Source organism: Amphibalanus amphitrite, unplaced genomic scaffold (assembly GCF_019059575.1).
Source record: "Amphibalanus amphitrite isolate SeventyFive unplaced genomic scaffold, NRLGWU_Aamphi_draft 000352F_arrow, whole genome shotgun sequence".
NCBI classification, from domain to species: domain Eukaryota; kingdom Metazoa; phylum Arthropoda; class Thecostraca; order Balanomorpha; family Balanidae; genus Amphibalanus; species Amphibalanus amphitrite.
In genome coordinates this window covers 192,246-208,388 of record NW_024881846.1, presented here as the reverse complement: position 1 = coordinate 208,388, position 16,143 = coordinate 192,246, and the positions used below count along the sequence as shown (strand labels likewise).

General features: G+C 47.1%; 1 protein-coding gene across 2 annotated transcripts in view; it reads left to right on the top strand.

The window, feature by feature from the left end:
• The first annotated feature begins 2,321 nt into the window (after positions 1-2,321).
• LOC122389274 overlaps positions 2,322-16,143 on the top strand; it is a 34,154-nt gene continuing 20,332 nt past the window's right edge. Inside the window, exon 1 of one of the 2 annotated variants that reach the window (XM_043381149.1) lies at positions 2,322-2,642. The gene's annotated coding sequence lies outside the window, so the exon portion shown is untranslated. Of the gene's footprint in view, positions 2,643-12,501; positions 12,862-16,143 lie in introns of those variants that run through there. The other variant, XM_043381150.1, reaches the window with a different exon arrangement.

Below are 16,143 nucleotides of genomic sequence, written 5' to 3'. Positions count from 1 at the left end.
ATGGGGGAAAAATCAACTCACTGTTTTTACCACTAAAACGGGTCCGAATGGCCCCATAAACCATACATGACTTCATATACGATCAGTCTTCACTACCTTGAGGTCTGTTTTGCTGTTGGGCAGCTGTAAGGTCATGTGACGTCATCAAAGGTCACCAAAGTTTTTTTGCCAATAACTCCGTACAGGAACCAGATACAGCCGCGCGGATGGTCTCATTGTGTTCAGCTCGTCAAGGCATATCGAATGATATACATGATGACCTCAGGTAACGTGACCTGAGGTCAACCTTTGAACTTGACCTTTCGAGGTCAACATATATATCATTCGATGCGGATTGACGAGATGATCACGATGATGCCCTTAGATTGTTCCTATCTTGTCTTGACCAGTTCGAAAGTTATTCGAGAAAAACTCTCCATATCGAGCGCCGCCATTTTGACTTTTTGACCCCTGTGACGTCGTCTTTGACCTGACCTGAAAATGACCTTTGTAAAAATTGTAGACCTTGTCCGTGCGTATCCCATGCCGTTTAGCGCTTCTCGCTATCTGGCTTCGTTCTCGAGATCTCAGGGGGGCGGTCATCCGTAGCGGTCTCGTGATTCGCAATGCACATAAAAAAAAATTGCTCGGAAAATTTTTAAGATATCGAGGTTTTAGTGACGTCATGATTTATGAGTTTTCGACCAAAAACGGCATATGTTCAAAAAATCATATAAAATCACAGAATAGACATACAGACATACCTACCGTAAACGCCATTAGAATGCCAATACCATGAACAATCAAATGGCTATCTTCGATTATTGATTATCGTTCCGCATTTTCCAAAATCTTGAACTGAATCTTGGCAATTTCTCGTGACTACTTCACGACCATGATACATGCATTTCTTTAATTGAACTTTTTGAGCTAAACACGTACACGTATGATAAAATGAATGTCACCATCGTGTTCTACGCCCCAAATTACCCATTAATCATTTGTCACAGGCTGCGAATATCAGTTTTGGTTTTCGGGGATATTTGCCTACCCGGTTGATCTGACCTTGACCCTGACCTATGCTTGACTGACCCCTACATGGAGCTGACACTCTTGTAGGCCTTATATGGTGGATTGTGCACCGTTTTGACAGAGTTTATGACGAGAGGCGCCCATTGCGAAGTCCTGAAGTCCATGCTACTGAGAGCCCGATTTCAGGTGTTTGACCTAACCTTGACCCGACCTGTGACATCAAAATTCAACTTTAAAGTACTCATCTAAAGCGTCTCGTCGCGTTCTTTCGTTTGCCGCCTCGTGCGTTTCGCTGCGCCTATTGGTTCTCGAGTTATCGGCTGGGGGCGTTTAACGCCCCCCCCCCCCCCCAGCAAACGGTGGGTGGCAAAATACCCCAGCAACTGCCGGGTTAACATCTTAGCGAAATTGTGTGTGAAATTTGTGTGTGCTGCAGGATTATGATTAGAGTAATTACTGTAATTAGTCATTTTCACATCACGACACTGAGTTGTCGCCAAAGGTTTAGTCTGCATTCGCAAAATGCACATTCGGGCAACACATATTATCCCTGCTCAGTTCTCAGCATATACCTTTACCTGAGCATCTGAAGAACGATGATCCGTCCACCAATCAGCATTCTGGAGTCGCCAGACAAGCCCGAATTCTCAGCTTCTTTCCCCACAGAGAAATCCGAAAGCCCGCATTAGTATCCGATATAAATGTCTCAATTTGCGATATTATTCGGCGAACAAAGACGCGCCAAGGCTATAGAACCGCGCGGTGGGCACGCTCTGGTTTCACTGCAGCCTTCTCTAATGATGGATCTATCCGCCTTAGATTGAGCAATTACGGCTGCGGTCCCGGCCGCGCCACTGGGGAATGTGACCCGGGTCGATACCAGATGCCACGCGACTCATTGCAGCAAGAGTGCACCCATTACTTCAAACCTGATCCGACTCTACAGCACCGATCCGTGTCGTATGTCGTCTGGATGAGTGGTCTCATCTGGTAATGTCGCTTACGCAAGTATTGGTAGGTAAGGTAGGCACTCGAGGTTCTTTAGTTTACGGGTTTTGCCTAGGAATATGTGCTCTGAAAATGGTTCTGGGTTAAAGCAAATGCGCATACTGATATTTTGTTCCTAATAACCGGAGGCAATCCTTGATGACAGATCTGCTTCTTGATGTGTGTTCACCAATTGACTCACATTCATCAAACCGTTTCAGATCTCCGGTATGACAGTGGTTTTCTGAGTGCCATCGATATACCAACCGGCAGAGCGCAGGGCGGGGCGGCGGGCGGTCCGCCGGACGGGCGGGGGCGGGGGCGGGGGCGTCACGGGCCGCTGGCTCCCCAGTGCACGGCGCCGCGGCGGCCCCGCGGCCGCCTGCGGTCCGCCTGGGGACACGGAACGCGGAGGTCGGGCTGTCGGTCGCCCCCGGCCGCTCCATCAGCCAGGGGGAGAACCCGCTCAGACCACCGCCGGCAAAGACTAGCTGAGAACTGAGTGGAGCGGTGGGTGGTGAATACTATAGAGTGCACGGTGATATCAGGGACTGGACTGCAACTTCTGACACACAGGAAAAGCCAAACGGAGGCTAGTTTACATACCTACTGGTGTCACTGCTTTGTGTCGGATCCAATCGCAGGTAAGTTTCACGTTTATATCTATCGTTGCTCTAAATATTTATGGATGTAATTATGTGGTTAGTCAAAAAGTGCGACATGTGCTCTCGGAAGTTTGGACTGTAATTGTCAAATTAATTTTCATTCAGTCATCATGCGATTGTAAGCAACAACCGTAGACATCATACATGCAAACTAATACACCATACATGAGCATTACAAACGGAACAAATTTTATGATCCCTGATGCAGTATGTGCACTGCATTGCGTGTATTAACTATTATGTATATCAATGGAAGTTGGCGTTGGTCATCCCAAATCATTAATTACCTATTTTATGAATTTAGATAAATCCTCTACTGTAGCTCCTTCCCCTCCCTCTAAAAAAATGGAAGAGGCCAGAACGCACAGGATCGTATTCGATGTCTAATGAATGTCGGCCTATCTCAATATTGTTCCGCTCCATATCCTGTTGAAAGGTTGACGTCGTAACTCGTATGTAGGATGAAATGAGCTTCATTCGCATGCTTTCCATCAACTGTCAGGTCCAACGCTCGTTTACCGAAGCTCCTTCACATAAAAATTGAGGCTCCGTTTGCGGTCTGATCAATGCAAAGAAGCAGACCCAGATAAAAAAAAAATGGCTGAATTGCCGATACAGACATTCTCAGCGATACTGTAGCACTTACTTCAGGTTCACGCAACGCAAAATGCTGGGACAGGCCCCATATTTGCAGTTTGTTTACAAGACTTGTTCAATGAGTTCCAAGGAGTGAAAAAGAAAAAGTGGTTATTTTTACGTTTTTCCCCCTGTATCACTTATATCCCGTCCAGCCCACACTGCTCGGGTATCTCTCCTATTGGGCACTTGGCTGCATTCAATACCTGGCACATACCTTCCCACCACCCTCCACCAGCGCGGCGGCGCGTCCCTCCGACTGACCGACCGGTGCGCTCCCCCGACACACGCGGCTCCGAGGGGACCGCCGCGGCTCTATTACCTATCCGGCGGCCATGCGTCTCCCGTATGACACGCTGTGATGATAGGAGATCACGCTCGGCCGCACGCCGGCTCTCGTCGCCACCCGACCGCCGCGTGCCAGAGGTGACACAAAAACGGCGCATTGGTCGCCGCCGCGCCGCGTGTGTCGCCGACCGACACCGGGTGTAAATTGTGCGACATTGATTACACGCCGGTACGGTGTCAGGTGGGCTCAACTGAGCACGGGGAGATCAGACGGGAATGGATTCGATTCTGCGTGAGCGGGATGAAACGGGATTGGCCGCGGATTTCTGACGGGACTATGTATATAGCGGCGGCGCAACATCAAATGAAATCAGTCATTACCGACTCGGCTTTGGTCGACACAGTTCGGCTTTTACGCCGTCGTCAATAGACTGTGGCATTTCTGGTCGCCAAATAGAGTCGGTTGGTCGAGAGAGGCTCTTCAGCTCCCAGCGCCAGAGCGGCGATGGCCGCCGCACACAGACGGTTCGGCGTAGTCATTAGGCTCCTACTCGGACAACGGCCAATATTCGATTCCGAGACTCGAGTGTTTTGTCAGCCCGTTAGCTAGGCTTTATTCGGTTGGATCCGAGCTCAAGCAGCCAGTGCTAGACTTTCAGGCTGGTTTCTGGACTCGGCTGACCTCTTGACTCTGTCGCTGGACTGTTGTCAGGTCACTGAGCTCAGAAATGCGCAAGTCACGCCAATCCTGTTTTCACTAGGTCTCAACATCCGGTGCAATGCATTGCACTGTAAAGCGGGTCACCGAAGCTCGACCCGGCCTTTCGCTGTCTGTTGTGTCCATTGTGCGAGCTTTCTTTGCATGCTAGTATGCATCCCGGCACACCAGTATCACTTCTCTACAGTCCACAATCAGGGAGGTGTATCTTGGTGCTGTGCACGACTGAACAGCTACAATCACGGCGTTGTTTCCTCACCACATGTGCATTGTGCGGTCACTCCATTTTGTTACCGTATCTACATAGATTCTCCAGCCCCTACTTCCCCGTGTCGGCACATATGGACCAGAGTGACCCGTAGTTTCCTTCTTAAAATCGTATTCGTTTGCGGTCTTGAAACCGGATCGGGCTAGCGCAGTGACGTTCATAGCATCTGTTGGATCAGGTATCGTTATTCTGCAATGTTTGATGGCAGGTCAACTGTTACCACCCTGCCTGTCTCTGGCAATGCTATTACGATGGTTCATCTCCGCCAGAGATGGCCTACGTTCCGCGCAGAAGCTCGGGGGCCCCATATACCTCTGAGGAGAAATGTTCACATCGTTCAAATAACAAGCAAATAAAAACATGAACGGAAAAAAATGTTCACCTGCCCTTCAGCCCTCTAATTATTCAAGTTGAGCGGTAAGCCGACTGTGAAGGCGCTGCCAGTTGCGATGCGAAGAAGTGTACAAGCGTAAGTAATTCAAAAACGATTAACAATTATATCATATATGTATATGTTCAGAGGGAGTAGGTATGTTCGATATTCGACAATAGATTTAGCTCTAAAGGCAGCATTTTGTGCTGCGTGCTGTATACTGCGCACTGTAAAGTAACCATACCTTCCCAAATCAGCCGGGTGCCCCGGTTATCGCTGACGGCAGTCCTGCGTCGTCACCGACGTTAGGCCCGCGCCGGTACCGGCTGGCCCGACAGGACTCATTAGTCGGTGACGCGGCCCGGGTGTCACGGGGACACAGAGACATTTAGATACGGGAAGTGGGGACGCTATAAAAGGACAAGGACATGAAAACATTGAGGCACGGGAACAAGTATACGGAGTCCAGAAAACGCGGAGTCACAAAGACATGGAAACATTAAAAGATGCTGCAGATGAGCGATGTTGCAAAAGATACTGAGATGCAGCTTAGCAGTCAACAGGCACAATAAGATTAGTGCACGAAGACACGGTGACAGAGACACAGAGACACGGTGATGCAGATACGAAGACACGGTGACACAGTCACGGAGACAAGGCGTGCACGGGGACACAGACACGATGACAATGACGTTGAGACAGACACGAGGACAAGGTCAGGCACAGGTACTTACATACACCGAGACACAGTGACACCTGCAGGAGGCCGAGGGTCAGTCCTATGTAGTAGTGGAGTTTTGTGAAATAAGGAATATGTAAGCGTTTCAGTACAAAGGATTATTTAAATTTAACCCTCGCCGGCCGAGGGGGGGGGGGCGGGTGCCGCCCCCCCCATAGGGTTTTTTTTCGCGATAGCTCCGAACACGCTGGCGATAGAGAGTTAAAACTTGGCATACCTGACCTTTGATCCAAGCCGGATCTTTTGACACCAACCGCATTTTTGGGTCAGGTCAGGTCACTGACCTATGACGTCATAAGTGAACCTCTGCACGGTCTTCAGATGTCGCAACTTCGCAACGCCCTCACTGCCAGAGGAGATGTCACAGGGAAATGAAACTTGCAGGATCTAGTATCCATTATGAGTCCCACAACTTGTATATCTCGGATTTTTCCTAAAGGTCATATGAGGTCAGGTCATTTTCGTGACCTCACCATTATAAGTCAATGGGGAAAAATGAAAACTGCTATTCTGGCGCCGGGAAACGATCTCCAACTATCTCAAGCACACAGAATCGTGATTTGATGCACTCCTTGCAAGGTTAGATGCGTCACTTTTGCAATGTTGACCTTGCGTGACGTCATTTATGACGTCATCAAGGTCATATTAGTTTTTCGTCAATAACTCTTGATCAAATTGAGCTAGCGAGTCGGGAAAGCCACCAATGGACTCAGGAAGACCTGCCGAATCGAATGATATGCGACATGACCTCTTTCGACCAACTTCGTGACCTGGGGGTGCTGACCTGACCTTGACCTGAGGTCAACACCCCAAGTTGACCTGACCCGGACAAAAAGTATATCACTCGACGCGCCTGAGCGAGACGAACACGATGCTGCCAAAATCGGCGCTCTGCGGCCGTTTTTTGCGAAGTTATTCACCAAAAACTGAACCGTACCTTGGGGCACTTGACCTGACCTCAGAGGTCACCGGTTGACCTAGGACCTTAAAATCGGGTACCAATCTCTGCGTCTCGTAACGGCGCACACGCTCGTTTTTTCCGCGACGCGCTAGCTCCACCAGGGGTGAAACGGCGAGGGGGGGGGGGTCGTACCCGCCCCCCCCCCCCTCGGCCGGCGCGTATGTAGAAAACCAATTGGTCCGGCGAGGGTTAAGATTGAAGGTTAAAACGAAGCTTAAAGCTTATCTTAGAACTCGGGTGGTGATGACCTTTATACCGTTCATCCTATCGTTGCCTCGTCATCAGTGTTTTGAACACTTCCAATACCACGTAAATGTAAAAAGGTTTATTACTGGTTTCCATCCCACCACAGCGATTCGAAGCCACTGTAATTTAGTGTCGCTGAAGAACCATCTGTATCCCTTGTTACGGGTGAAAACTACGAACAGTCGAACAAAAGGCAAGGTCCACTTTGTTGTTCCTAGCGACCCAGCCGAGGGCTTTGTTGATCTATTGTTGCGCTAAGCCTATCGCAGTGGTGCCTGATAGGCGGTTGGTTTATCTCGTCTAGTCTGAGGTCGTCTCCTGGCTGTGTGTTGCGTCATTGGGTCAGACAGTGGTACCTTCCGTAGTGCGAGGCGCTGGAAAAGGCACGAAAATTAAGCTTGGTATGCACTGTGCAATATGCTTTATGCAAATACATGCAATTCCTATGCAAATCGCTATGGTAATTCGCTGTTTATATCGTTAATAATTCAGGAGTTGTTCAATAACATATTTTCTATTACATTGTCTTAACCCTAGAACGCCTAGGGGGGGGGGTTGTATCAACCCCCCCCCCCCTGAGGTTTTTTCGAAGTGCACGCTAAACGGCTTGTCGTAGCGGGCTGAAATTTTCAATACCCTCTGGGGCAACCTTTGCGCATCTTTTGCCGAAAAAAATTGATCGGGTCATGTCAGGTCACGGAGTTATGACGTCATAAGAGGTACAGCCTCCGGCCGACAGTTACCAAACGTGTGCGCCGAATCCCTAGGTTTTCTGCCGGTGATACCCACATTGTTTGATGGATCATGATGAAACTTCCCATGCATGTTGGGTAGGGTGTTTCATTACACTATGGTAAAATAATGTTGGTTCAAAACTCAGCCATATCGACTTTGCCCCAACTCTACCCGTAAAACTGAATCGATTGATATGCTTGAAACCCAAATTTAAGTATATTTAGGGGTCGCACACTTTTGTCACCAAAACTCGTTACACAGAGAAGGGGGCACATCCTTCCTTGGTGCGCTTGGGCAGCGCCTTCCGGTTGAGTTCCACGACTCGCAGGCCATCGTTGTTAGGGCCCTGCCGCCCTCAATAGACCGTTGCAGAGCCCTCAGATGCCAGCATAGCCCCCGCAGCCTGGTTGTGTTGGGGCCCTCAGAGGCCGTCGCTGGGCCGCCTGAAGCCAAATGGGCCCTCAGACTTGAGTTGGGTCTAGGGCCGTCACGAGGGCCCTCAGAGACCGTCATAGGGGCCCTCAGGGGCCAGTGGGGCCCCTGGAGTCTCTGTGGGACCCTCAGCGGTCGTCACGAGGGCCCTTAGTGGCCGTTGTAGGGCCCCAGGGGACAAAGCCCTCAGGTGGGAGCCCTCAGAGATCGTCATAAAAGGGCCCTCTGAGGCCATCGTGGGGGCCCTCAGATGCCGTGTGGAGCACCAAACGCGGCTCGGGACACTTCTAGCCGGTGTGGAGGCCCCGACTAGCATGGGGCGCTCCTGACCATAAATAGACACCCCGGATGATTCCACATCAGTGTTCGTTTCCCGATCACTGGTTTTCAGGAGAAAATGTATTAGATGGTGCGACGGGCCCCTTGTATGGATTTTGGGGGTGCAAAAAAGATATGTTTGCACCCCCATGTTTTTCGATGGGGGTGCAGCTGCACCCCCTATTCCGCCGCCACTGCCTGGCTTTCTCAACCAAATCAGTTCGCAGGAAGACTACTCATGTTACGGCCAGAAACAAAATCAGAGATGAAAAGTCGCAGAAATGTGCGACCTCTAAACATCATCAGAATGAAGTGAAATTTTACACAGAAACTTGTGAGCAGATGACATTTGAGGGGAACATCGATATGACTCGCAATATGGCACTTTGAAAATGTGAAACACCCTAATGTTGGGGCAAGCATTGGCTATCGTGTGGTGCAAGAAAATTGACCGGGTCAGGTCAGGTCACGGAGCTATGACGTCACAAGAGGAACAGCGTCCGGTACTATTTTTGAAAAGCGCCCGAACCACTATTTTGCTAATTCTTGTCACCTCAATGGGAATATGCAGCAATATTAGCTTCTATAGGGAGCAAATGGACCTCCCAAATCCAAAAATACAATCAGATTTCAAAAATTTAAATTTTGATTTTTCAACTTTCTGCCGCCGACTGTGACCTTGCCGACTTCCGGCGCTCCCAACGCGTCATTTTTAGAGCTAGGGAAACGAAATACATACCAAACGATAGAGAATTGATCAAGGAACACGATAGTGAAGGTTTCAAGTCGATATCTCCCACCGTTTTGCCGCAATCGCCGCGGAAAGTTGAAAAGGTTTGATTTTTTCGGAAAATTTGACCTTTGACCGGTCATAAGTAGGTCAAATGTTGACCTAGGACCAAAAAATATACCACTAATCGCGAGATCTCGTTGAGAGCAATCCGTTGGTTTTTTCCGCTAAGCTCTACGACCTTCCGTTTCGAAACGCCAGGGGGGGTCGTAACAACCCCCCCCCCTGGTCGTTCGTGTTATGAGAAATGCCCTGGTCGTGCGAGGGTTAACTCATAACGGAGGTAGATCTTTCAAATAATGAAATTTGAACTTATCAAATACTTGAATATGAAAATTAAATTTATTTGAAAGTAAGAAGCTGACTTGATTTTAAAAGAGAAATAGACTCGTTTCATGTCGACTTGGTCATTTAATAAAAAGCCCCCCCCCCCCACACACACACACACCACCACTACCACCACCACCACCACCACCACTACCACCACCACCACCACCACCACCACCACCATAGCTCCACTAGCAACACGACTGCCATTGTGTTAATAATCGCTAGGACAGGATGCAGCTGAGGATAATGCAATAATGCATGAAGTGTTTCGTTTGAGCCCGGTGGTAAAACATAATTGATCATGGACGCCATTTAATTGCGTCCCAGAAAAGCTATTTCTGGCACCTAAAAGCTGACTCGCCCCAAAATTGGTCCTCAGCACCTATTTGGAGGATACCAGCACCAATCATGGAAAATGACCTTAATTAGCTGTTTCTGGCACCTATTCATCGGTACGCCTTACTCTTTTTTCTGAATATGGCACCTAAATGCTGAGCGTAGCACCAATCTAGTAGAAAAATGAACTACTGGCTGGTAGAATCATGTTGTTCTGGTATAATGACCCCTGGAGTCTAGTCTAAAGGTTGCCAGTGCAGCTACACTCTAAGACAGCCCCGTAGTGATCTCAGCATTGTATATGACGTTTAAGTAAGCAAATAATATTGATTTGTTTGAAAAAAAACAATGCCATTCAAATATTTAAAAGCGTTTATTTGTAATGCTTAAAGGGAAACATTTTTGTGAGTAATTGTCTCGATTTTGACCATTAAAACGGGTATTGTATTTTTTGACGTCATCAAATAGCTCCAAAAAAGAAATGTATTGTTTTCATTCCGTTCAAGGCCGCTGAAGAAACGCGGGATCTTGCGTGGGACATTGTCCGTTGTTTGCCGCGCAGAGTTGTGCCGTGGTTGTGCCTTTTTCATCCGTTTCTTACTTATGTCATTTGTGTGCATGAAGCTTTGATTTTGTTTTTGGTTATTGTGTGGCCGGTAAGTCAAACGCCCCTGTAGAAACCGGATGCTGCGTTTGATCGAGATGGAGTCAGACGATGATTGCAGAAAACTAATAATATTGAAAAGAGGGCCGGTTGCGTGGCATGTCTGTTCAGAGTTTACATTTTGCTTTACTCCAGTTTATGACCTGAGAGCCTGGCTGGAAGTGACGGATCCAAACTTTTCACGTTAAAATGGCTGAGGGTGCAATAATCTCTAGTCTCTACATAGCGGGCTGGTATAGGAGCGTCTTGCTATGCTGCACCATAGCTGGCTAGTGATTCTCTTTTGGCTAGAAATGGCATTAATCATTATCTCCACTGGCGAAAATGGCACTTGACATCACCGAATGCAACGTTCATGTTTGTTAGGATACATAAAATCAGGAAGATTACGCGAATTAGGTAGGCAAACGTGGAATAAAATACAGGGTGTCCCATAAGTTCGTTCTCACCTTATATTTGCATGTAAAACAGAGTACATTGCGTTTTGATATGTTTATAACCCCTCAATGTGCTCCCCATTTCATAGGCAAACACATGAATACATGCTGCGACATGCCAACTGGCATGTTTGGCAGCATAGCAGGCTTGAAGTTAGCCCAGACTGACTTGGCATGCGCCGTGAGCTCCTCAATGCTGAAACACCGCTTCGCTTCGACGAGCCTCGATTTCTATATTCCCAACACATTTTTATGAAATTTGGATCCGATGAGTTGGCTGGGATGTGATCTTACCACACACGCCTATCACAGTCTCCTGGCACTGCTTCTAAGCTTTGCTTGACCTGTGCACTGATGCACTGTCGTGCTTGAAGATGAGCCTACGACCTCCCGGATGCCATTTTCTCCTAAAAAGATGTGGTCATACTTGCGGTTCGAGTTAAGCTAGAAAGCTGAAACTCCTACTAGATCTTCTTGGAGAAGCATTCTGCGTCCCAAGACTGTTTCTGGAGTATCAATCGCATTGTGCATCAGCGTCTGGACGCATATTACCCCACATTACCGTGACCCTGGCCTTTTGCATAGGAATAAAGCGGGATGACAAAAAAGCCTTTTACGTCGCCCATATGGGACCGATTTGGGGTTTGCACCGGTGGTTTATCTCGAGCACGGACTAGGTAGTCCAGATGACCACATTGATGTCATCGGCCCTTCAGTTTTTTAGCCTCAGGCATAACGAAACACATGTTTGGCCATTTTAAGACGTTTTTGACTGTTTTGAGCCCTCCGGTAAGTAGAGCTTAAGTCACCTTGAGTTAGGTACCCCGAAATGATACTCTTAGACAGCTGGTAATGCATCCTGAAAAGCCTGTTTACCAACTTTCTAACGCTAAGACCTTTTTGACGGCCATTTTGGCGCCACACAGTTTTGGCCACATGGCTCACTCGTGAAAGCTGACAAAAAAGAGCGTAAACTTGCAGCGATTGACTCCCGACAAATCATCGGCGTCACTTGTTGACTGTGCGTCCAGTTAGCGACAGACATTGGCTACATACTGGATGGCCTCAATCACCCTCAACCGTCGTGAATGGCCCAGTGTGGACTAAATACCGAGACGTTCCCGTGTCGGAGACCTCTATGTTGTGGCGTAAGCCGTCTCCACAGGAAGTGAACTCTCTGGCAAAAAATATTTTGTCTAGACGAATTAGTTACCGTGGAGCACATTCACAGTTGCCATGGCAACCCCAAAAGCTCAGTTACAAAATAAATTAAGCGTGGCTTTAAATAAGAGAGCCTCTAAAAGAAAAATTTAGGTGAGAAGGAACTTATGGGACACCCTGTAGGTGCTGGAAGTTTTGGTTTTGGTGCTGAATCAGCAAACAGCAAATACGGAGTTCAACTAGACGATCTGGCAACTTTAGGCTGTGTGGAAGCAATTAGGTGTCAGATTCAGATATTAGGGTCGAATAAGCATTTTGGGGCTGATCAGCAATTAGGTGCCAGAAACAGCTTTTTAGGGACCAGAAACAAATATTCCCCATTGATCATTGAGCAAATAGCTAGCCCGCTCATCGCCGTATGTGATTTTCTGTTGGAATGGGCAAAGCCATTCATCGTTTCCGTCTGATTTTACGACAAATCCGCACACCTGTGACGTTGCTGAGCAGGTTTCTGGCGATTTTTTTCGGGGCGGGTCGTCGCGCCGGCTCGCGCCGCGGCGGCTGCGATAAGGATTAGATGTCTGGTAGCGACTACCAGGCCGGCCCGCGGCCGCGGCCAGTGTCAGTGAGCCTATCGCCGCGCCCGGGTCAGTGCGCTTCCGGCTATTGGCTCCACGGGTCACCGACGCCGACCGAGACTCTATACCAGAGGGAGAGGTCTCAGAGCGCCGACTGCAGACGGCTACTGCGCGTAGGTCATACACAGGCGAGTATAGGGGTGCCGGGAGGGAAGGAGTGGCGATACAGGGCCGCCGACGCGAACTGGTGCATCTGCCGAGCCCGCGAGTTTGTCTTAAAATCTCAGGACCACCGGAGATATTTTGCTGGAGTGGTGTGTTCCAGATATTGTCTAACCCCGCGAGGTGTATCTGGCCCTGTCTGATTGACCTTTTGTGACGGTCGGTAAAAGGCCGACAACCATAAAAACGAGTGTTTGTTTTGGCTGTCGTCGTTGGCGACAACCATAGTACCTATGTACGGCTACCCCATGCTGCGTCTGACAGGATGGGCTGGGCAGTTGGGTAGTTCTGTGGAAAAGGCTTCCTTCATTTTCCACCTGCGGATGGTCACGTGCTTTCGACTCCAGTCCTACCCATCTTTATCCTTATATCACTCCGTAAAGTCAACTGAGTAGACTTAGGTGTTCGGCTTCCGGGAAATGTAAACAGCGAAAATTCGGTGCAGTGCTCTACTAGTTTCAATACCACCATTCTTCATCACCTTCCTATTGCCTATACCACCACCCACTTCATCGTCACCCAGCCTTCATCAAACGGGCGATGACTGAGAGCGTTTTTGCGCGAGGCTATCTCCGACCTTCGCCCGAGTCCATGGTCCCATGGTGCGCTGGGCGATTTTTTGCGACTGGTTTGATATTCCGACGTCTCTATCTGCATGTGCGCTTGCTTAAAGGGACCCTCCCACCTTCAAAAAAGTTAATGAATTGGCATGAAAGTGATGTCGCTCGGTTCAGAAAGAGAAAAAAGGAATATCTACCAAATTTCATCGAAAAATATTCACCGGTTTTCAAGATATTGGACTTTTACTTTTGTTTACTTTTTGGGATCTCCGCTGTTCCTAGCGACTTTATTTGAAAGTGCGGCATTTGTTGCGCGCAAAGCAGCATATACCACCGCGTGCTGCCAAACGTTTTAGCAAAAGATTTAAAAATCGTTAGATCTCCGCTGACGTCACAAATTCTAAGGGGGCATACCAATGCATTAGCCCCTTAGAATCCGAAAACTGCAAGTTTGAAATTCCATATCTCCGAATTAAAGCATTTTTCGAAGTTGTGAATGCCCAAACCGGTATTTTCAGGCCATGGCCACCAATTTGGCTATCTCAACTCAAAACTAATGTTAAGGTGGGAGGGTCCCTTTAAAGGGAGATAATGAGCTTTCTTTTTTCTTTAATAAAAATCACTCGACATCTATACTATTTCTACTGTAGTTTCTATAAAATATGAAAATTTCCTAGCACATTTTCGTATGTGAAAAAGGTTTTTATTTTTGCAAAAAAGAAGCAGTACTTGCAGTACTTGTAACACCCACCGAAATGCGTTGTCCTTCTTGTCCTTCTCTATAAAAAAGTCGCAGTATATGGCGCTTTTGTTTCAAACAGCGACGCTTGGGTTTTTGTTTATGTTATCGCCTTGTCGTTGCTTGGTTGTAAGGATTCTAATTTGAATTAGAGTTAATTCGGTTTAGAATTAATTAGATTCGTACATAGTGCCTACTCTTCTTTGTTTCCAAGTATTATTTTGCGCCACAAATGAACGGCATGCGCCAGAAACGCAGCCAAATCTTGCGATTGCGACTACGAAATTCATTATTTTGGCCTCAGAGCCTGAAGCGAAAAATACAAGCATATTTATTTCAAAAAGACTTCAGGTTTGTCGAACGGTGTTATGAGAATTTTGATAACAGTACTGCATAAGTTTTTCAGTGATGTCGCAAAAGTGTTGTATCTATCTTCTTTTATTGTGCAGTCGGCGGGACCGATTCAAAATTGAGTCGTTGCTACTAAAATAGCAGCATATGGCCTCAGATGATGAACAGGAAAAATAGTTGCGTAAATTTAGACATAAACCACCCCCAAACCATGAATATCTTTTGAAGGCACTATAGACGACCATTAACTAACTAGATGTGATGAAGATCAAATGTAAGGAATACGCTCATTTTACAAAATTACATGCAAGTACCAAAAAGTGATGTAAGTACTTATTCAACGGTCATTTTCAGCGCTCCCCGCTAACGTGACTTCAAGTTGAGATATTTGCGGCAAGGTACCGCATTGAGCAAAATGGTTTTAATTTACATTATAACTTGTTGTGTTTTGTCAGAAAATGATCCTAACTCAGATTTTGTGGAAAAAGGTCATTATCTCCCTTTAAGAGGCATGGAACTGCATGAGCGACATATTGGCCGACTGAAGGTCAGCTTCTCTTAATTTTTTTTTTCTTAAAAAAATTAAAATGATTAAATGTTGCATTGTAATTGCCCGCCAATAAAAAATGAAATAATCTGATGGCATGCTTTACGCGCTCTAATTTGCTCTATAGCAGAGAAAATTAGGCCTAAAACACACCAAACTACAACTGTAAAATTCATCCGCTCAAATGGAGTGTTGCGCTCAAACGTCCTGACCCATTATCAGCCGTCGCAATTGACAGGCTCCTCAGATGCGGCTCGAACAGGTCGGCTGTCCGCGACATGGATCGGTCCCGTGTCACGATCAGCGGCAGAAGCCTTAGTGGTCAGTACGACTGCTGTCTGTAAACACTAGTGGCCCGTGCTATCAGCGAGACCGGCTTCAAGCTGCAGTATCGCCTCTCATGTGCATGAATAGGCCACGGATGGCTCTGTAGAACTGGCAGGGGCGATATCAATTATCGATCCACAATGCATTTCATTGTACTAGTGATGCACTTAAGACTCTTATTGCCCTGTTCAAATGGCAGTTTAAGTGCCGTGCCTCTTTTATTGGGCATGTTTTCATAAATATAGGCAGCATGCAATACCGCATATATGCCGTAAATAGAATAGCCAGCTGGCACCTACATGATGATGCCTTTGATGCATCAGAATAATCATATATGTACATACATACCTATAAGATGGATATGCTAACAGTCACCATTTTTAATTAATTATCTATGCAAAATAACTAATGTCAGTTGTCACTGAATTTAATTACATTTGATTATATCACTTCTCACTAGCCATAACTACTCGTATATGCCTAAAATGATATTCAACTGTATGAGGTCTCCTTGTCTCGCCATTTGTGAAGTTTACCTACCTATCTGAGAAAGAAAGGACTATTCTCTGTTATATTTTCATTCTCCATCGCCCAGTTTTACTTGTGTTATTTCAAGATGTAACATGCTCGAGTATTATGGCCAAACAGCCCGGTATTGATGTGTGATGTAATGGCCTCGATAGGTCGGTTTTGCCGCTCCGAGATAAATCACGTTTTTTATGGC